Source organism: Ammospiza caudacuta, chromosome 21 (assembly GCF_027887145.1).
Source record: "Ammospiza caudacuta isolate bAmmCau1 chromosome 21, bAmmCau1.pri, whole genome shotgun sequence".
Classification (NCBI taxonomy): domain Eukaryota; kingdom Metazoa; phylum Chordata; class Aves; order Passeriformes; family Passerellidae; genus Ammospiza; species Ammospiza caudacuta.
In genome coordinates, this window is record NC_080613.1 from 2,851,516 (window position 1) to 2,872,558 (window position 21,043).

The window sequence follows — 21,043 nt, forward strand, 5'->3', positions numbered from 1 at the left end:
AAAAAAAAAAAAAAAAAAAGAAAAAAGAAAAAAGAAAAAAGAGAGAGGAAAAAAAGAAAAAAACCAGAAAAAACAGAAAAAGCAAAAAAGGAAAAAAGGAAAAAAAAGGAAAAAAAGGAAAAAAAACAACAAAAAAAAAAAAAGGAAAAAAGAAAAGAGAAAAAAAGAAAAAAGGAAAAAAAAGAAAAAAGAAAAAAGAAAAATAAAAGAAAAAAAGAAAAAACAAAAAAAAGAAAAGAAAAAAGAAAAGAAAAGAAAAGAAAAGAAAAGAAAAGAAAAGAAAAGAAAAGAAAAAAGAAAAGGAGGGGAAAAGGAAAAAAATAGAAAAACAAAGAAAAAGAAAAAAGAAAAAAAAAGAATAAAAAAAGAAAAAATAGGAAAAACAAAAAAAGGAAAAAATAAAAAAGAAAGAAAAAAATAGAAAACCCCAGCTCTTTTAGGGGCAGGCTGCAGCTGAGGCATGCAGCAAGCTCCAACTTGGAATTCTTTATCACCCAGGATCCCCAGGCTGGGCCATGATGCATAATTCATGTTCCTTGAGAACCCAGCCCAGTCTGGCACCTCCCAGCTCTTGGGGAAAAGCAGATTTTGGGCATCTGGGTGTGCAGGGAGCTTGGCCCCTGAGCGTTCCCGAGGCTGTGACAGCCTGCAGGGCTGTGCTAAGTTTATCCCTGGTCCTCCCCGCACATCCCCCTCGCTCCAGCCTTTCCTGGGGAGCCTCCCGTGCACAGCCAGCTTCCAGCAAGGAGCCAAAAATGGCAAAAAAAGAGAGGAGTGCTGGTTCAAGGCTCTCTCCCTCTGCTCTAGTGCTGGCTGGCTGCAGGTTGGGGTTTGAGGTGATTCAGCACATCCATGGAGGGGGAGAGGAGGAGAAAGGAGGAGGGAAGAGGAGCCAGCAGCCTTTCATTTTTGGAAATGTTCTCTAAAAGGCTGATAAATAATGAATAGTGTTTCTAAGCATGTTGCAGACACGGAGAGCTCCTGCTGCAGGTGGCCAGGAGTGGCTGGAGGCCTCACATCCACCTGAGGCTGATTAAACCCACCTGAGGCTGGTTAAACCCACCTGTGGCTAGTTAAACCCACTTGAAGCTGGTTAAGTCCACCTGAGGCTTGTATAATACACCTGAGGCTGGTTAAATCCACCTGTGGCTAGTTAAACCCACCTGAGGGTGGTTAAATCCACCTGAGGCTTGTTAAATTCACCTGAGGCTTGTTAAACCCACTTGTGGCTAGTTAAATCCACCTGAGGCTGGTTAAATCCACCTGTGGCTGGTGAAACCCACCTGAGGCTGGTTAAAGTTGTGATTCCACCTATTCATTAACTCCTCGTGGACAACAAGCAGGAGTTAATAAAAAAAAGGAATGAGCTGAGCTTTGCTTTTTCACACTCAGGGTTATGTCCTGAGTGGGAGCAGAGGGAGGATGGATGGATGGATGGATGGATGGATGGATGGATGGATGGATGGATGGATGGATGGATGGATGGATGGATGGATGGATGGATGGATGGAGAGAGAGGTTTGGGCAATCTGCTCCAAACTCTGTCTCCAAGCTGGGATCTGGAGCCTCCAACTCCCTCCCAGGCGCTGTGGGCAGCCAGCTAAAGCCAGGATATCTTTCCCAAATCAATTCTCCTTCACTTAACTTTGTCTCCACAGGGCTGGGATCTCCTCCTGTCATCAGCAATAAATACATCCTGTGCTGGGTGCTTTCCAGAGCTCAGGGAAGGTCAGGTCTGCCCTACCCCCTTCTGCTCTGATTTTCCACTCACCATCACTGGGTGGGATTGCACAGTTCCAGGGGATGCTCCTTGCTGGGAAAGTGGAGCCCAGGGCAGCTCCTTCCCAGAGAGCACGATGACATTGATGATTTATTTCGCTCTCTCTCCGAGGTAATTATGTACCTAGACAGTCTTAAAATGTGTATTTCTTTTCTCCAGCAGACCAGAACAGCTTCTTTGGTTCCAGTCTAGTAAATAAATATGTATTTACACACTTTATTTAGATGGGTATTACTTTCCCACAAGACTGGCATAACTCTCCTGCGCTGGTGTTTTATGGAACCCTGTATTTGCACATTAGTTTGAAAGATTTATGACAAGTTAGATGGACCACAGCAGCCTTGGCCATGGCTGCAGCTCGAGGAGCAGTGTGTGGAGACACGTGGGGGGTGAGGGTGGAGGTGGGACATGTGGATTCCTTGGGATGTGCATCCAGAGCAGGAGGAGGAGGAGATGTCCTTGCTGTGCTTTCAGCTTGTCTTGGTTTGGAAAGACAGGAGTCTGCAAAGGAAGGCAGGAGCCTCCCCTGAAATGGAGAATGTAAACCCTCCCCACCCCCCCGAATTGCTATGAATTTTAAATTAAGGGGCTCTCAGGCAAAAATATGGGAGCAGGGAATAACAGTTCTTTAATAGGGAAGGGAAAAAAATAAAAGGATAAAATAAGCAATGCAGTACACTAGAACAACAGTGACAGAGTCAGAACCCAACCTGACACCCTGTGGGTCAGGGTGTTGGTGGCAGTGCCATTGGAAATGTGGCTGCAGCCCTCCTGAAGTGTTTGGAGCAAGGGGGATCCTGTAGAGAAGGATGTATTCTTCCTCTGAAGAGCTAGGGGAAGAAGAGACAGCTGCTGTTCCTCTGGGGAATCCAGTGGAGAAGCCGTGCTGGTGTCTCAAAACCTCCAGATTATATCCATGTAGGAATGCTTGGCTCCTCCCCTGGGCGGAGCATCTCCCAATGGGATGGCCTAGTTCTTATCAGCCATGCAGTGACATTCAATAGTCTGTTATCAGCAATGTCCCCTCCCAAGGGAGGTGTGAATGTGGTCACTCAAAGAGAGAGATAAGGCAAACTGCCCACTTGACAAAGGTAATCTGCCATACAGATGGCAATTGAAAACATCTTGCATTGCAATCTTCAACACAGCTGTTCTCAAAGTGTTAAGAAATAAATAAAATCAGCATTAAAATGTCAGGCCAGCTCCAAAGCTGAGGTGAAACTTCAGGGAGAGGCCGCCAAATGTGTCACTGGTGTGTCAGGTTTGGCATTTGAGTGTTCTGGGGGTGTTCAGTGGGATCATCCTCATCCCTGCACCATCCAGGCTGCAGCTCCTGGCCAGGCTGCTCAGACCCTCTCCATCCCTGCTTCCAGGAGGGTTTCACTCCTGCATGTGCCACATTCAGCCCCCCTGTCCCTGTGCTGGCTCGTGGCAGAAGGGGATCAGTGCCCAGGGTTCCTGGTTCCTGCTGCTTTCTCCTGGAAAGGAGGCAGAGAAACCAGCCCAGCCCCGAGCTGCAGCAGGCAGGATGGAGAGGAGGGAGCTTTCCTGTCCCCCAGGGCTCTGGGAGGAGGGAAAATGGGGAAAAATCTCATTTTCCTGCTGTTCCACAGGCAGCAGTGCCGTGGCTGGATTAACCCGGGCGAGCAGCAGTCTATAATATATTAATTCTTGTATAATTTCCTTAAAGCTGCTTAACTCAGCACCTCCATGCGTTTAACACACATTAGGAGGTAATAGCAATTAATCTGGAGAATCAGCAGCAGCTCAGGCCAGGGCTGTGGTGGGCTGGGGGTGCCAATTCCAGCCTGGGGTCTGAGCTGAGCCCTGGTCCCCTCCCTCATTCTGTGTGTGCCTGACATGAAGCAAAGGCTGCTCCTGCTGGCTTTAAGGGAACTATCTAATCTCCTTTAAATTAAGCATATGATTGGGTTTTGGCTAGATTGGGTCCTTAGGCCTTAATCTCTTTATGCCCCACTTTCTCAATCTGCAAAATAGTAATTATCTCCTTCACGGGGCTAAATTAATTTCCCGTATTTGACTGATGCTCATTTTGGCAATGTGCAGGTTCTGCCATTCTCCCAGAGACTGCAATTTGCATGCTGCTCAGCAAATTCTGGATTATTTATCCATACACACATCACATACACAAATCCAAGCCTCAGGAAAAAAATAAAAACCAACCCAAAAACCAGCAAACCCTAAATGCCACGATGGCCCAGACAGGATGTAAGCAATAACAGCAAGGATAACACAAATGCAATTCAGGGATTCAAAGGATTTAGTGAATGGAGAATAGGCTGAGTTGCATTAAAAAAAGGCAAGAAACTCAGCTGATTTAAGAAGTAATGAAAAGAATAATGAATATCAAACAGAATGGAAGAGCTTAATTAAGAGTTAACTGAGTTAACTTTTTTCAAAAAAGCTTGGGACAGCTGGTGGTCAGTGCAGAGGGCAAGGAAAGAAACTGAGACAGAGCTTTTAATCCCTTCATGAATGTCAGGGGGAAAAGGACAAGAAATTTATTGGGAAAAGAAATCTGTCATGGCCAAGTCTCTGCTGTGCAGCACCTGCAGGGGTTTGGAAAGAAGCTGATAAATGTTATGGGGGTGGGAAACTTGAAATGGAGAAAAGGAAACTCCTAAAAATACCCCAAAATTCCCCTTTAAATTTCCAAATAACCCAGGCAGCAGGAGCAGGGTAGGAGCAGGATGAGGTTTTGCTGCTGCGCCTGCCCCTTGCACATTCCTGGTTTGTGCCAGGCTGCAAACAAGCAGAGATTCCATCGGTGCAGAATTGCTGGGCAGATGAAATCTATTAAATCTCGTTTGGCTGTGTCTCTTTAGCACGTCTCAGGCACTGATAAGGTTGAGCAGGATCAGTAATGTCCATTAAGATAAAATCAAAGACCCTTTGTTTTCCAGAAGGACTCGTTCCTTGCAAAGGTAAATAAAGCCCCAAATCTTTCTGGTAAATTCTCCTGGGAATCCACGGGGGCTTTGACATCACGGTTTTCATTTTCTCCTGCCACAGTGTGAGGAGAAAAAGGGAAAGAAGGCAACAAGTGCTGGAGCTGCACCTGCCTGGCTGAGCCTAATTCCAATGCACCGGCTCTGCTCAGCTCCTTGGGGAGTGAAGGCATGAAAGGAAAGGAGGGAAAAGAAAAAAAAAGCCAGGTAATTGAAAGGAGTAATTCAATTTGGGAAGAATTATTCTCCTAATGATTTGTGCCTTCGTTAATGACTGATTGAACAAATGGTTGGGTTGTTTTTTGTTTTTCTTTCTCACCAGGAATTGAGGTGCTGCTGGGGGGTTATTGGGTGTCACAGGCACAGAAAGTCACTTGTCTCCAGTTAAATCCTTCCTGCTGCCTCTCCTCCTGCCCTCGGATCGATAGGATCTGCAAGCAGCAGTTTTTATGGCAAACCTCCACGGCTTCACAAAAATGGGACCAGGAGCTCCAAGGAATGAATGGAGCCATGAGACAGGGCAGGGAGGGCACAGACACTGCAAAGTGACCTCCCAGTGCCCCAGGCCACGTTGGACAGGGCTTGGAACAACCTGGCATAGAGAGGAAAACATCTCTGCCCATGGCAGAGGGTGGAACAAGATGAGCTTTAAGCTCCCAACCCAAGTAATTCTCTGATTGTGTGTTAATTCTTTGCTGTTGTGTCTTTTCCTCGTTGATATCAGAAACAAACCCCACAAATGCAGGCTGGGGCAGGTTCACAGGGGTGACATCTACAGGAAAACCTTCCGATTGCAGCAGCCCTGGGGGCAGGAGGCTCCTGGGTTAGCACATCCCTTAAAATTCATGCTCCATCCTCAGCTCTGCCAGCGCCTGCAGGCTCGAGTCAGGCGTGTGTCCTTCAAGTGCCTTCAATTAAACACCCCTGGAAAGTTCACCCGCTGCTAATTGGGCTCAGAACTGCTCCGTGCCCTAATTGGGGTTGTTCTGCTGGCACAGGGCTGACCCAGCTCCAAAAGGAGGGCACCAAAATCACTTTGGGCCATGCAAGCTGAGGCTGCAGGAGCAGGATGGGGGGACAAAAGCAGCCCCTGCATCCTGAGGAGCATTTTCAGCTCTCAAATTCAGCCTGGAGGGTGCTGTGCTCAGCTTTGGGAGGTACAGAGAGAGTGGGGGCTGCAGCAGGCGCTGCCTGATGGGGTTTTGGACCAGGGATGGAGGTCAGAGCTGCTCTGTTCCCCTCAGCTCAGCAGTGATTGCTGACCCTGCTGCTGCTGCTGGATCCCAGCTCCATCCCTTAAACATATTTAAGGCTTGTTGTTGTTGTTGTTGTCTATTTGCAGGAGAATTATCAATTTGCAAAGATGAGCTCAATTAACATAGCTCATTACTTTTCCACATGGAGCTGAGGAAACCAAGGCTCTGTGTCACACCAACACCTCCTTTGGAGGGGCCATGCAGGGGAATTGCTGGGCCTGTGTGTTTATGTCTGGCTGCTGGGGTGATTTAACAGCAAAGAGCTTTTCTTTCCTCCTGTAAAATAGGAAAATTCCCTTTTGCTGAGCAGAGAAGAAGTTTGTGTGGGAGCAGAATAAAAATGTCTTTGGCAAACTTTTTTTTTTTTTTTTTTTTTGCCATAGACACAGGCTGGGGAACATCACTGCAGTCTGCACCTCATGGCAAACACCACCTGCTTTTTTAGGGGAAGAAATACAGAAATTTTTTTACAGCTGAGGAAAAGTTGAAGGTTTTTAACCCAAGCTTTTATTTTTTCAGGTTAAACCTTTCTTTGTTTGAAAATGAGAGAGCCTGGGTTCATCTATTGGTAACACAGAATCCCAGAAAGGGTAAGGTTGGAAGGGCAGCGGGGTCATCTCGTTCAACCTCGCTGCTCCAACACCAATAATTAAAATTAATTGATTAAATAGATGAAAGAGGAGAAAAGAGGGCTTGTTTGGGATCAGGAGCAGAGTTGCCTCCTCTGAGCCCTCCTGTGCATCCCACGGGATCTCTGTGTCCTGTCTGTTGTCCCTAAAGATTTTTGGGGTCTGGGATATCACAGTCATCCTGGAAGGATGAAGGAGGAACCAGTGAACACCTCACTGTCCTCTGGGCTTTATTGCTCATTTTAGTTCTGCTCCAAAAAATATTTCTATGGGTGTTTTTTAGCTTTTTGGTTTTTTTGTCCTTGAGTTAACAAATGGAAAGGAAAACCATTGTGAGTGCATGTGCCAGCGAGGAGTGCACGGCCCCACCATGCCAGGGGCTTTGCCCTCTCTCTAATAATCCTTTATTTGCTGCTTTTTGGCCCTCAGCTGGGGCTGGCAGGTGAGGAGTTGCCCTCCTGGCTCTTGCTTGGAGAAAAGGGCTATTTCTGACAAATTTCAATGCCAGCAGGAGCAGCTCAGCCTGCCAGGAAGATGCTGGGCAGCAGCAGATTTAGCCTGAGCTACCGAGGAGAGCAGGAAGAGGAGGGGATTGGCTCAATGGCAATCTCTGCTAAACAAAATGAGGTGGGAGAGCTGTGATGGGCTCGGGCACCTCCCCAGACCTCAGTGCATCCCTCCAAATCCCAGAATTGCCACAGACCCCACCAGGGGGCTCAGAGACCCTGGCACACAGCCCAGAACACCTGGGGATTTGATTCTGACCCCTGGAGCAAGTTACCAGCTTTGTATGAGGACCTGAAAGTCACACAGGTTTGAATGGTGTGATAACAAAATGATCACAGGGTGAAAATTTTAGGATTTTTGGTGTGGGGGTTATGGGGACAAGATGGAGGAACTTGGGCGTGTCCAGCCTTTCTTCTTCTTCTTGTTCTCCATTTCCTGCAGTGCTGTTGGCACTTTGGGATTGGTTTAGAGTAGAAGTGCACTGTCTAACATAGGTGATGGGTATTGGGAATTAAGTGTAAATATGTTATATGTAGTTTGTAGTATAAAAGGACAACACAGAGTGCCTGTGGCTGCCCTGCTGAGCAGACCTTGGCTGAGCAGAAAGAAAATTTTATAGATAAGGATTAATAAACAACCTCAAGACCGAAAAGTGAAGAGTCCAGACTCGTTCTTCAGAAGCAGAGACATCCTGCACATCTCAGGGCAGCAATGAACAACCAAAACCTGAGACCTAACCCTAACCCTAGGCAGGTAAATCAGCCTGGGGTTAGGGCTGGTTCCAAGGAAAAAGCTGTGGAGGCAGCCATGTTCTGGCAGGTTTCTGCTCCCTTAGGATGTCTTTTGCAGCTGCAGTGTGCCTGGAGCTTGGGGCTTTCTGGTTTTCAGAACCCCTTGGGATGGCAATTTTCGTTGAAGCCATTCCCCCTCCCTCGTCTCCTTCTTTCAAAATGCCTTGGAAATATTTCTGCACTTAGCTCCATGTTCAATTACATCCCGTCCGCCTGGGGAATCAGCCCTTTCTGGAGTCCTGATTTTCCCAAGTGGAAAGGCAGGAATTATCCAAGCCATTCATCATGGTCAGGGTTATATTTTTGTGCCCAGGCTGGAGCAGGGCTGTGTGGCATGCTGCAGTTCTGGGCACCACAAAGTGTCCCCTGAGTGGCCGTGTTTGGTGGCACTGCCACCTCCCTGCTTTTGTTGTGCTTTTCTGCCAGCCCCGGTGAGAAGGAATGCCAGTGATTTGTGTCTTTGGGGATGGAGTTTCAGCTAGTGATGCACGAGCCAAATTAAAAGATTATTTTTCCTCTTCACAAACAAATCCCCTCTTCCCCTTGCTGCCAGCACAGACATCTGCTCCTCTGCAAAGAGCTCGTGCCACGGAGAGATCCCCTGCCTCGTGTCCCGCTGTCCCCTCCCTGCTCTGATCTGCATATTTTGTGTTTTCTTTGCATTCTGCTCCTCAGATTCCCTGCTCAGACGTGCCTGCAGTGCCAGGGGGGTTTGTTTTCTGAAATGCTGTTAACCTCTCGCTCTTATTTGTCTTAGCCCTCCTCACGTGCTGCTCTTGTCATCGGAGTGGGAATCCTGCAGGAGTTCTGTCAGACAGGAGCGGGGTGGAGGCACAATTCAGGGCTCTGGGGTGGTGCTGAGGGGTTTTAGATCCATCAGGGATGTTGTCCATCAAACTCAGTCCTCCCCACGTTCCTTTTCCATCAGGGAAGAGCAGGGATGTGGGGAGGGCTGGGTTTGATGGACAACCAAGAACCCAGGGCCTCGAGGGGCAGCCTGGAAAGGGACAAACCCAGGGATTGCTGTGGGATTTCCATCCTCAGAAACTGCAATTCCAGCTGTGTGTAAGTGTAATTCCAGCTGTGTGTAAGTGTAATTCCTCCCTGACCATCTGAACTGCTTTGTTCTGGATTTTGGAGTCCCCATCTCAGCACCTACTCACCCAACCCAACAACAGCTCTAGGAGCCCCAGGGCTGGTCCAGACCTGACAGCTTTTTGGGCTTTTTTAACCACCTATTTACCATCTGGAACTGCAAAATGGACTTGATTTTGCCCTGCTGGTGCCCTGTGGGGCTGCTGTGCCCTGTTTGGGTGGCCCTGTGCCAGTGTCCCTGTCCTTTCTGGGGACTGGGCTGCATTTTGGGGTCCCCAGGGTCTGTCAGATGGGGACAAGAGCACTTCCCTCCTTCCTGGCCACACCAAGGAGCAGAACCTTGGCTTAGCTGCAAACTTCACATTTCTGTCACAGGAGATGGTTCTGATCAGTGGGAAACGCGGCTTAGTTTCAGTCCAGGTTTTTCAGCTCCTCCTTAAGCCCTCAAAAAATCCCATAATTACTCATCCTCCCTTCTTGGAGTCTCTTTCCTCTTCCCAGAGAAGAAAACCAAGAGAAATCCTCACAAGTGGGTAAGGATCCATCACTTTTGGGGGAGCATTGGGTTGGTTCAGAGCAGGATTTCCCAAGCAGAGCCTCGTGCCCTCCTGCTGCCTCTCCTTCCCTTCCTGGGCAGATGGGAGGCAGCAGCTTTTTAATTATTAAAATTAGTGCATCCTTGAAATCACATAGCCTGCTTTTGGCTCTGCAAATCACTGCTTTCGTGAGAGAGGAGCAGTAATAAAATTAACTGACAGAGAGGAATAAACAAGTGGCACAGATGTAAATATTATATAATCTGCATTTCCTAAAATATCCCTGGCTTGGCATCAGGAGTGGGATTCAGCAGAGAACCAAAGCAAGGATGCTGATGGAAAACAAACAATAATAGCAGGCAAATAGTAATTAATCATTCCTGGGATGGGGATTAATGTTTGCGTGCAAACCTCCTGCCAAACACTCGAGGTGTTTTATGTCCCCCTGGACCTCCCTTGATGCTGCTCAGGTGATGGTGGGAGAAGTGGGGAAACTGAGGCAGGTGGGAAGCCACCAGTGCTGGGCTTTTGGTGAAGGTGTTATTTCCAAAGTGAGCCCTTTCAGGTTTGTATTCCAGGCTGGAGCAGATTTTTAGGTGCTACAAAGTGACCCGAGGCATTTTAAAGCAGCAGAGTGGAGCCCAGCTCTGCCTGCTCCTGGGGAATCCCTCTGCCAGGCAGCTGCTGGAAAATATCCCACTCTGCTTTCCCTTTCTGTATTGCTTTGTAGGGATCTGAAGATTCCCTTTGGGAATCTCATATTTTAATGGACAAATTAGTGCCAGGTCAGCTGCCCTGTGTGTGTCTGGTGGTGACTGCAGAGCACCAGCCCAGCCTGGGGGGGCTGCTCCAGCCCTGGCACTGCTGTGCCCCTTTATCAGCACATTTATTGCATTTATCAGCACTTTTATCAACATATTTATTGCATTTATCAGCACATTTCTTGCAGTTATCCAGTGGCTGCAGTTGCCTGGGATTGCTCCTGGCCTGGGGAAGGGGCAGTGCTGGGTGTTGGCACCATGAACATCCCAGAAAACATCTCCAGGAGCAGCATTTCCCTCTAGGCTGAGCAAAAGGAGTCCTGCAGCTTCTGGGGACACCAAAGTGACCCACAGAGACCTGGCAGGAGTCACTGCAGGGTCATGGCTGGGTGACACCCACAGCTTTTAAGGCACCTTGGCTTTGCTCCCTGTCGCAGACATCTTTAATGAAAATCCTTTCTTTGGGATTTTTTCCTCCTGAGAAGCTGAGAGGCCTCAGGGACAAAATGTAATGAATGATTATCTGCTGCTGTGGAATGCAACAGGTGCATCTGGGATTGGCCTCATGTGGTTGTTTCTAATTAATGGCCAATCACAGTGAGCGGGCTTGGACTCTGTCTGAGACAGAAGCTTTTGTTATCATTCTTTCTGATTCTATTCTTAGCCAGCCTTCTGATGAAACCTTTCCTTCTATTCTTTTAGTACAGTTTTAATGTAATATATATCATAAAATAATAAATCAAGCCTTCTGAAACATGGAGTCAGATCCTCATCTCTTCCCTCATCTGAAAACCCCTGTGAGCACGGTCACAGCTCCCCTGCATTGGCTGCGAGGTGCCAATGGCTCTGTGATGTCCCACGTTTGAAGTCACACTGGAGGGACACGTCCCATGTCCCACCTGGTGAGTCACAGGCTGCTGCTGTCGCTGGGTACCTGCAGGGAGGGATGAGTAACCCACAGCCCAGTGTAAACATTGCCTTGGAGCTTGTGCCTCCCCGAGCCCTCAGGACATTCATTTCCTCGCAGTTTGGAAACGCTCCCAGCCTGCTGTTCCCTGCCAGAGCAGCTGGGTCAGGTGCTGGTGGGGAGATGCTGCACTTCCCCCACCTCCTCCCAGCCTGTCTCTGCTGGAAAAATGGAATTACACCTGGCTGCGATGCTCTCCCCTTATAAAAACTGAAATTACACCTATGATGCTATCCCCCTTGGAAAAACTGGAATTCCACCTGGCTATGATGTTAACCCCTTGGAAAAGCTGGAATTCCATCTGTGATGCTCCTCCCTTGGAAAAGCTGGAATTCCACCTGGCTGTGATGTTCTCCCCCTATAAAAGCTGGAATTCCACCTGGCTATGATGTTAACCCCTATAAAAGCTGGAATCCCACCTGGCTGTGATGTTCTCCCCCTATAAAAGCTGGAATCCCACCTGGCTGTGATGTTAACCCCTATAAAAGCTGGAATCCCACCTGGCTGTGATGTTCTCCCCCTATAAAAGCTGGAATTCCACCTGGCTGTGATGTTCTCCCCCTATAAAAGCTGGAATCCCACCTGGCTGTGATGTTAACCCCTATAAAAGCTGGAATTCCACATGTGATGCTCCCCACTCTGCTGCCCACGGGCAGGACAGGGATCAATATCCCAGGAGAGCAGCCCTGGCCCTGCTGCGTGAGAGGGATTCACGACACCTCGCATCAAAAGCCCTCCTTTAATCCTGGAGACAGCGGTCGATGGGAAATTAACTGAGCCTTGGGCGTGATTGCTCCTGCAGGAAGGGGCTGCAGGGGGATGAACTCATCCCTGCTCTGCCGAGGAATCTAAAGGAGCCGCTCCCAGCTGCCTCCAGCCCCTTTGATATTTGGCTTTTTTTGCTTTTCCATCAGCCTGCAGACAGCTCCTGCTCTGAGGGAGTTTATGTTCCATCAGCACCAGGGGTGTGGGGCAGGGAGGGAGGTGGGAAAAGGGGATGTGGCACTGGGATGTGCTTCCAGTCCCTTCCCAGAGCTCTTTTTGCCTCACTCACATCATTTCAAGGTAAATTCTTGGATGCCAGGGCTCCTCGTGGCACTGGTGGTGCCCAGGGCTGGCTCACACAGGTGACAGTCATCGCTGTGGGACACCAGGAGTTGTTGGGCAAGATGAAACAGGAAAGCCTTGTAAATATGATTGCCTGGCAAAATATTTTGAGAATATAGAAACTATAAGCGAGATTGAAATGAAAGCAAGCTTAGAGATACCTCAGTTACTGAACAACTGGGAAACAATGGTGTGGCTGGCTGAAGGTTGAAACAACACCCTCTGCTTGCAGACGGGCCCAAGGGTCAGAGCAGGCCCTGCCACCTTGGCAGAAGGGGCCCAAAGAGGAGTTTTTAGGGTTTAAAATGTAACACAGTATGGTAATGTAATGATTCTTATAGGCTGTATGGAAATGCTATAGGATTTGTATCTTGTACTAGATTGGTGAGTGAGAATTAGAATATTCAAGACAGAAGATTTATTGTATTGTAACGGGAACCTTGCTCTCTTAGCTCTTAGCTCTTGTCCCTCTTGTCTCTTAGCTCTTTCCCCGTTTATTCTCTTATTCCCTTTTACACTCTCCCCCTCTCATCCTCTCTCCCCTTCTCTTCTCTCAGCCTGCTCCGAGCTGCGGTTCCCAGCAGGGCCCTGCACCCAGGCCCTTTGCAATAAACCCCAAATCCCAGCAGGGCCCTGCACCCAGGCCCTTTGCAATAAACCCCAAATTCCACAACCTGGCTTCAGAGATCTCTGCTCTCTGTCCGTCCCAACCATCCTACCCCTGATGCTCCTACAAGGAGTGACCCCACAGCTGAGGGACAGAGCTCCCAAAGTCCATCCCACACTCTGGGTATCCCTCCCACCCCTATCCCAAGCCAGAAGTGAAGCCAGACACGTGTGGGAAGGATTTAAATGTGGTTCCAATCCCGAGTGAGACAATCCTGCACATAAAACAGGTGAAGGGCCGCGTTCCCCCAAGGCACCCCGAGCATCAGAGCGAGGGCAAATCAAAAGAATAAAGTACATGATTATAGACAGCCGAAAATCCTTTGCAAAATTGTTCCAATTGCCTTTGAAACTGCTGCCAGAGATGCTATTTCCTTTTGTGTTATTACTGTTTTGAAGGGGGGGGGGGGGGGATAAAAAAATAAAGCAATCTGTATTCTCCCCAAAGCAGGTTGCTGCTGTACTTTTTGTAAATGCCTGCCATCTCATCAGCACCACATTAAACCAACATTTCGAATTCAAACCAACGACGCTAGTGGATAAATGGAGCAGTAATGGCAGGAATTAGCAAGCAGGGCACAGGATTGAGGCAGCGATGATTTACGAGGCTCAGGCAGGAACAATCAAAGGCATCAGATCACTTCTTTGCTGCCCTGCGTGCACCTATTTGCATTTTATCCCTGACAGCTGGATTTTAAAGGGAACTTCTCGCCCAACTGGCGAAGAGATGCTGCTCCTTTTTGTGCTTCTCAGCTGAAGAAAAGCTAAGAACGGGGGGAGGAGACTGGGATTTCTCCCTGCAGCTGGTGGGATGCTGTGCCTGGCTTTTTTCCCCAGAAGTAGTGTCAGAACTCAGTGCATCCCTCTGGGTGTCCAGAGTTGCCGAGGATCCCATTGGGGGTCTCAGAGACCCTGGCATACAGCCCAGAACACCTGGGGATTTGATTTTGACCCCTGGAACAAGTTACCAGCTTTGTATGAGGACCTGAAAGTCACACAGGTTTGAATGGTGTAGTAACAAAATGATCACAGGGTGAAAATGTAGATTTTAGGATTTTTGGTGTGGGGGTTATGGGGACAAGATGGAGGAATCTGAGCATGTCCAGCCTTTCTTCTTCTTCTTGGTCTCCATTTTCTGCAGTGCTGTTGGCACTTTGGGATTGGTTTAGAGTAGAAGTGCACTTTCTAACACAGGTGATAGGTATTGGGAATTAAGTGTAAATATGTTATATGTAGTTTGTAGTATAAAAGGACAACACAGAGTGCCTGTGGCTGCCCTGCTGAGCAGACCTTGGCTGAGCAGAAAGAAAATTTTATAGATAAGAATTAATAAACAACCTCAAGAGCAAAAAGTGAAGAGTCCAGACTCGTTCTTCAGAAACAGACACATCCTGCACATCTCAGGGCAGCAATGAACAACCAAAACCTGAGAAAGCAGCAGAGCCTGTGATGGGTTTGGGGCCACTCCTCTCAAGGGGAAAAGGCTGGAGATGCCCCCAAGATCTGGTTCCACACCTCAATTTGGGTGAAAAAACCCAGACTTTGGCCCCAAGAGGTTTTTCCAAGAAAACAGAAGGGAATGCAGAGCAGGCAGCTCCATCAGAACCCCCCAAATGTTTCATCAATTCTTGCTTAACTCAGCAAACCTTCCTCAGATAGAAAGTTTGCAATTATTACCTGGATCAAGACAGCTTAATTAAGCAATTAGGATGTGAAGCTGGGAGCCCTTGCAGAGTGAGCTGCAGTGCTTTCATTCCAGGCTGCTCATGCGTGCAGCAGAGTGATGCTTTGGGAAAAAGCAACTTTTCTTTTCCTCTCCCTTCCCTCCAAACACCAGCACCATCAAATTAATGAGATGGGGCACATCCACAGGCACTGGTGGGAGTTCTGCCCGGCTCAGGCTGCAGTTAATCACTGAATAAAGCCCTGTCACCAGCCTTGCTCCAGCTGGAGCTCCTTGGAGAGCCCTCCAAAGGCAGCACAGCTCCTGAAAGTCCCTCCTGTGGCTTCCACACGAGTAAACAAAGCAGGGAGGCGGCTCCAGGGAGGGATGTGCTGGACAACCTCCAAAATCTCTGCAATCAGAGCTGCAGCTCTCCAGTGGCTCTCAGCCAGCTCCAAGCAGGGTCAGGATGGGCAGTCAGGAGGCCCAGGACACTCCTGGACATCGCTCTGGGCTCTCTCTCTGGGGGTATTTAGGTATTTGAGCTCTGCCCACCTGCTTGGGGACATCTTGGCAGCAGAAACATCCTTGTGGCGCAGGGAATGCTGGTGGGGAGGGAATGGCACAGGGAAATTTGCCTCCAGCTCCTTGGTGAGCATGGACACTGCTCTGTGACCAGCTCTGGGAAAAACCTGAATTTCAAAAGGAAAAAAAAACCCCAACTCTGCCAGGTCTGTGGGCTCCTTAACCTCCCTCTCTGGTGACCTGGAAACAGCAGAGCTCCCTTGAGAAAAACGCATGTATTTTATGATTGGCTTTTGGCAAATATTGAAATGAATATTATATGTGTTGTGTTAGAAAGTAGTACTGTATTAATTCTCTTAAGTAGTGTGTTAAATATAGTTTTAGGTTATAAAAAACCGTTAAAATAGAAACTGTGCTATGTAGGATACTTTTTTTAAAGAAAGGACTCACAGTGAGATAGCAACCACAGGACATCTTTCAGAGAAAGGGAATTTATTGCCCCATTATCAGGAGAAATGAACTTCTTCCCGCCTCGAAGGCGCTGTCAGGATTCAGAGGAAGAAGCTGACACTGACCAGACAGAATCCTGTGTTTGAATGGAATTTATGCATCATGGATGATGTGTATGAATATCCAACAGGCTGTTGCTTTTAAGGGTTAATCCTCTGTTAACTGTGTCCTTTTTTGGGCTCGTGCTGCCCAGAAAAGGTACCCAGACATCCGTAAATCTTTCTCTCTATTGTCTCATATTGTCCTGATTCAAATTGTCCAAATTGTTATTACTCTAACTGTATTACTATTTTTTTATTACTATAATTGTACTACTACCTTTTTTATATAACCATTTTATTACTATTAAACTTTTAAAATTTTAAAACCAAGTGATTGGTGTTTTTCACATCCCTGGTGTCCCACATGCTGCCATCCTCCCCTGGCCATGGGTGGCTCTGGCAGCTCCTGGTGCTGGGGCAGAGCCTGGGGCTGAGCTCAGTTCTGACTTGGGCCATAAAATCTTTATGGGAAGTGAGGAGAATCCCTGGAGGTTTGAGACTGTACAATTCTGGTTCCAGGCTGCCGAGGCTGGAAATGAAATTCCCATTCTGCAGCCCCAGGGATGCCTTTTGCAATACCCAGAGGTGCCAGAGCAGGGGAGCACCGGCCAAATCCCACCAGGAACACTGGGAGGGGACAGCAGAGCCTTGCTTGGGTCACCTGGGAGCAAACATCAAGGAAATGATGGGTTTGGAGCCCACAAGAAAAAATATCCTTGTATTATTAATATATTATTATAAAATTATTCTGCAATCTCTGAGAAATTCTGCACTATTTTCATTTAACAGCACAAACTCTCCAACACATCCATGAAAAGTGGAGGCTCCAGGTGAGACCTTGCCCAAATCCTGGTGGTGTTTTCATTGCCTGGATGGGTTTTGAGTTTTCTTTTTGATCCAATGGGAATCCTGCTAAAGAGAATTCCAAGCACAACAGATGAGGAGGAGGATGGGAAAGGTTTCCATCCTAGAGTGCTGATTTAAACTGCTCCCTTTGGGACTGTCCCTTTAAGGAAGCCTAAAATCATAATTAAAGACTGCAGGCACCAACCACAGCTTCTCCTTAATATCTTTGGGTAATTAAAATTTGTCAGTGGGGGAGGATTAGCACAGGTTTTACGCAGGATTTCAATTTAAACTTCGTCTGATCCCTCAAAGTTTCTGCCTATCAATTTTTTCAGCAAACTTTAATCTGACAAACTCTAATAGAGCTGCAAATGAGACCCAGGGAGGTCTGGCTCACGTGTTGGATTTGGGAGCCTGATGGAACAGCCTGGGCTGAGGATGCAGCCAGAAACACAGAAATGGGAGAAAACTGATGCTGGCTGCAATGAAAGCACTGAAGACAAGGCTGAATTAGCTGGGGTTTCAAGCCAGAGCTCTCTAGACAAGGCTCCATCTTCAAATCATGCTGAAGCAGGGCTGTGGGAGGGTGGGAAGCAGCTGGACCATCAGAAAGCTGATGGATTTGGACAGGAGGAAGGTTTTAAGCAGAAAAAACTCCCCCTTTATAAAGAGGTTTTAAGTAGAAAAGTCAGGATTTGATTTCCATCTCACTTGGGGAAAAAAACCGCAGACCTTGTGCAGGGAAATTTGAGATAAAACACCCGGGTACTCATTGGAGACACAACAACACAAACATTTATTTATCACTGAACATTCCAGCTGGAAATAAAACATCGGCTGTAATTTGTCCTGCTGAAAACACAGCAGTGGGTTTTTTGTTGGTTTTTTTTTTTCTTTTTTTTCTCATTCCCTGCTCCCCACTCTTTCCACCCAGCCACAAAAGTGGGTGGAAGTCGAAATTGCTGAGCCAAAAAATGTAATGGATGTACAGAAGGAGAGGAAGGCAACGCCTGGGATTCCAATTTACTGCAGAGCCCGTGGGTGGGGGCTGTGATTGCCCACAAGGAAATTGCCAGGGATGCAGATATTTTGCAGAGCTCCTTATTTACCTTCTCCTTTTCTTTGCAAGTAAATAAGAGATTCAATAAGAGTTGGCAATTTTCTCACCCGCAGCCTCCAAGCAGCTCTCTATTTTTGATGATGAGTAGTAATTCCAATGTTTCTCCTCAAAAAAAGCCCCGGCACGCACACAAACCCTCCCACCCTTCCACACTTTATATTTTCCTAATGGAAAGGGTTTGCTTTAGCAAGAAATTACCCTTCATTTATGGAAAAAACATTTGATTACTTGGAAAAAAAAAATCCCTGCTGAGCCACAGTGATATGGGTGATTTTGTGCTGCTGCAATAATCCAGGTTTTTGGGGGGTATTTTTTGATATAAAATATAAAATTCAGATGGCATCAATGGGTTGGGAAGATGTGGAATATCCATCCCATTGGCATCTGCCTTCCTGGCTGGGAATATCAGATGGAATTTCCTGCAGAGATGTCTCGCAGGCTCTGCCTTTTGCAGCTTTCCCAAAACCCTCTGATTTTATGGATTCCCACAGGAGGCAGCTGCTGAGGGTTGCAGAGCCCACCCATGGCCAGGGAGAGCCACAAATTCCAGGCTGCTTTGGGTTGGAAGGGACATTGAGGATCAGTGACACCTTCCTCTATCCCAGATTGTCCAACCTGGCCTTGACCATTCCAGGGATGAGTTTTCCAGGAGTTTCCTGCACTCTCTCAGACCCCAGGTGCAATATTTGGGGGGCCACTTCTCATCAAAACCTCAAATTTGACTCTCCTCAAATCCAGGGGTGTTGGCAATGAGCAAGTGAAGGTTGGAGCCAGCCTGGGCCATGCAGAGGTGGCTCCATGCCAAACTCATGGAAAACTCCTGGGAAGGTGCCTCTCATGCCCTGAATTGGCTCCCTGCAGCTTCAAAAAAAAGGCCCTGAATAATGTAGACAGGAAAATGAGCACAGGACAATCTGGCTGTCACCCCGCTTATCCAAATATTGCTATTTTTGGGCTCTGTTTGAGTTTCTCTGCTCCTCAGAGGCACTTCCCAAGATCCTGGTGCTTTTGATCTGGGACACGCTGAATAATTCCCTTTAAACAATAATAAAAGAGGAATTTTATTTTTTCCACGCTGCCGCCATAGCAACCACTGATGTCATAAATGTGGGGACATGACTTCATGGCAGCACCTGAGCTCAGGAGGAACCTCTGCTCCAGAGCAAATACCCTGCAGGAGAGATGGAAATATGGAAAACTGAGGGAACAGCAGAGCATTGCTTTCCATAAATTCCTTTTCCCTCTGCTGAGGGTGAACTTCCCTTCCCAAGGCATCCAATGGGTTGGTAGGAGGAAAAGGAATTTGGAGAAGTGGTTTGGCAGGTTCTGACCCATTCCCAGCCCTCCCTTGGGAAGCTGCAGATCAGCACAAATGATTGTAAATAATCACAATGATTTAGAGATTGTAAATAATAATATAATTGTAAATAGATATTTAGAGACTGTAAATAATAAAAAAAAAATCCTTTATTCCTTTATCTAAAGGGATAAAGGATTTGTTAAAGATTTTTGTGACAGCACCAGGTGGGAATCCAGGGGTTGGAGCTCAGCTCCTGCTCCCCAGAGAAGGGGAAAAGCTGTCCTGTTATATCAGGAGCCTGTGAGAGCAAATGAGAATTAAAGGGGGGAATTCAAGCCATCTGAAGGAATCCAAGATGGAAAATCTCAGTGGGAAGAGCTCCCTGCTCATGCCTGGGATTGCTCTGGGATGGCTGAGCCGCGCTCTTGGGAGGCATCCTGGACAAAAATAAAATGTGCTGAGGCACTTCAGCCTGGAGGCAGTGTCTGTCTGCAGCCCGTGGTTCGCTTCACCATCTGGCAGGAGGAGCTGGAATCCATTTCCATCAGAGGCTTTGCCAGCAGGAGGAATAAAGGCAAGGTGGGAGCTGGTTTTTCCTCCAGGCTGCCTGGGCAAGCAGGAGGCTTTGCCTGAGTGTTGTCGTTGCCCAAATCTGCAGCAAACAGCAAACCCAGAGGGGTCTTTGTCTCCCCACAGGCTGGGGGATTTTATTCCAGTTATTCCCAGCCTGGCTGCTTAAAGAGTCCTTTCTTCTGGTGTGTAATTCTAAAAAATGGCTCTGTGGGGTTCAGTCTCATCAGTAACAGGGATCTGAGGGCAAGGAGCAAATCCCAGCATCCCAGTGCAGATCCAGCACTGGGAAAGGGAGGAACCAGGGCCACATTGGGTATTCAGGGTGAATTTTAGCCCCCGGAAAGGCAGATCAGATGAGGGCTGCTCTCTAAAGCTGCTCCATGTCCATGCACACATTTCACACAATATTCACAGAGCAGAGAGGGCTGTGTCTGCTGGGAGCCTGATTCCCCTGCTCCTGCTGGTGCCTGCCAATAACAAACAGATCCATTTACAAAATCTCTGTCATTGTCACCAGGCAAGTTCCTGCAGGGCCACCGAGACGTGGGCCCCAGGCCAGGTTTTATTGCTCACTTCATCATCCTCCTCCTCCTCATTTTTGGGTTTGCCTGCCTTGAATTTTCAAAGCCCATTATTCACATCAGCCTGGGATTCCAGGGAACGGGATTCCAGTAGTTTGCAAATATCATATTTGGAACAAAAGCCATTTCCCCTCTGCAGAAAAAGCAAAGGGATGTGTGTTGGAGGTTCCTGCTGAGAGGCTGAGCAGGGATTTTGCTGCTCTCTGGGTTTTCCATGTGGCACTGACAGGCAGAGGAACCCATGGAGATCCTGCAGGTGCTCTGGTGGTGCCAACTGGGATCGTACAGAGGACTGAGAGGTTAAAAAAAGCCCAAAAAAAGCCTGCACAGGGCCTAAAAACGCCTCTGAAACAGCCAAGAGGCTGCCCTGCAGCTATAAATATCAAAGAACAAGTCTGTGGTTTGTCCTAAAGCCACAACTTCCCCAGGCTGGGACAGGGATGGCTCCTGGTGGAGATGGGGAGAAGGAAGGGACAGGGACTGAGCATCCTCTTGCTCCTTCCTCCCTACCACAACCAGATTTATGGGCCAGAGAGCTCCAGGGCACAGCTCAGAGCATGGTTTGTTCAGGGAATGCACTTGAACTGCCTCAATTCCCCCAATTTCTCCCTCAATTTCCTAATTTCCCCTAATTTCTCACCCCCTGCTGCACACAGGAGGGGCTGGGCCCTCCCTATCTCCTCTCCCTGCTGGAAATTTCCCTCCTCAGCAGCTGTTTCCATCCCCTGCCCCAGCCTTCCTCCTCCCTCCCTGGCCATATAACAGCATTTCAGCCACCAAAGTGGGACATAGGGCGATTTCATATTTCCTTGTTGTCCTT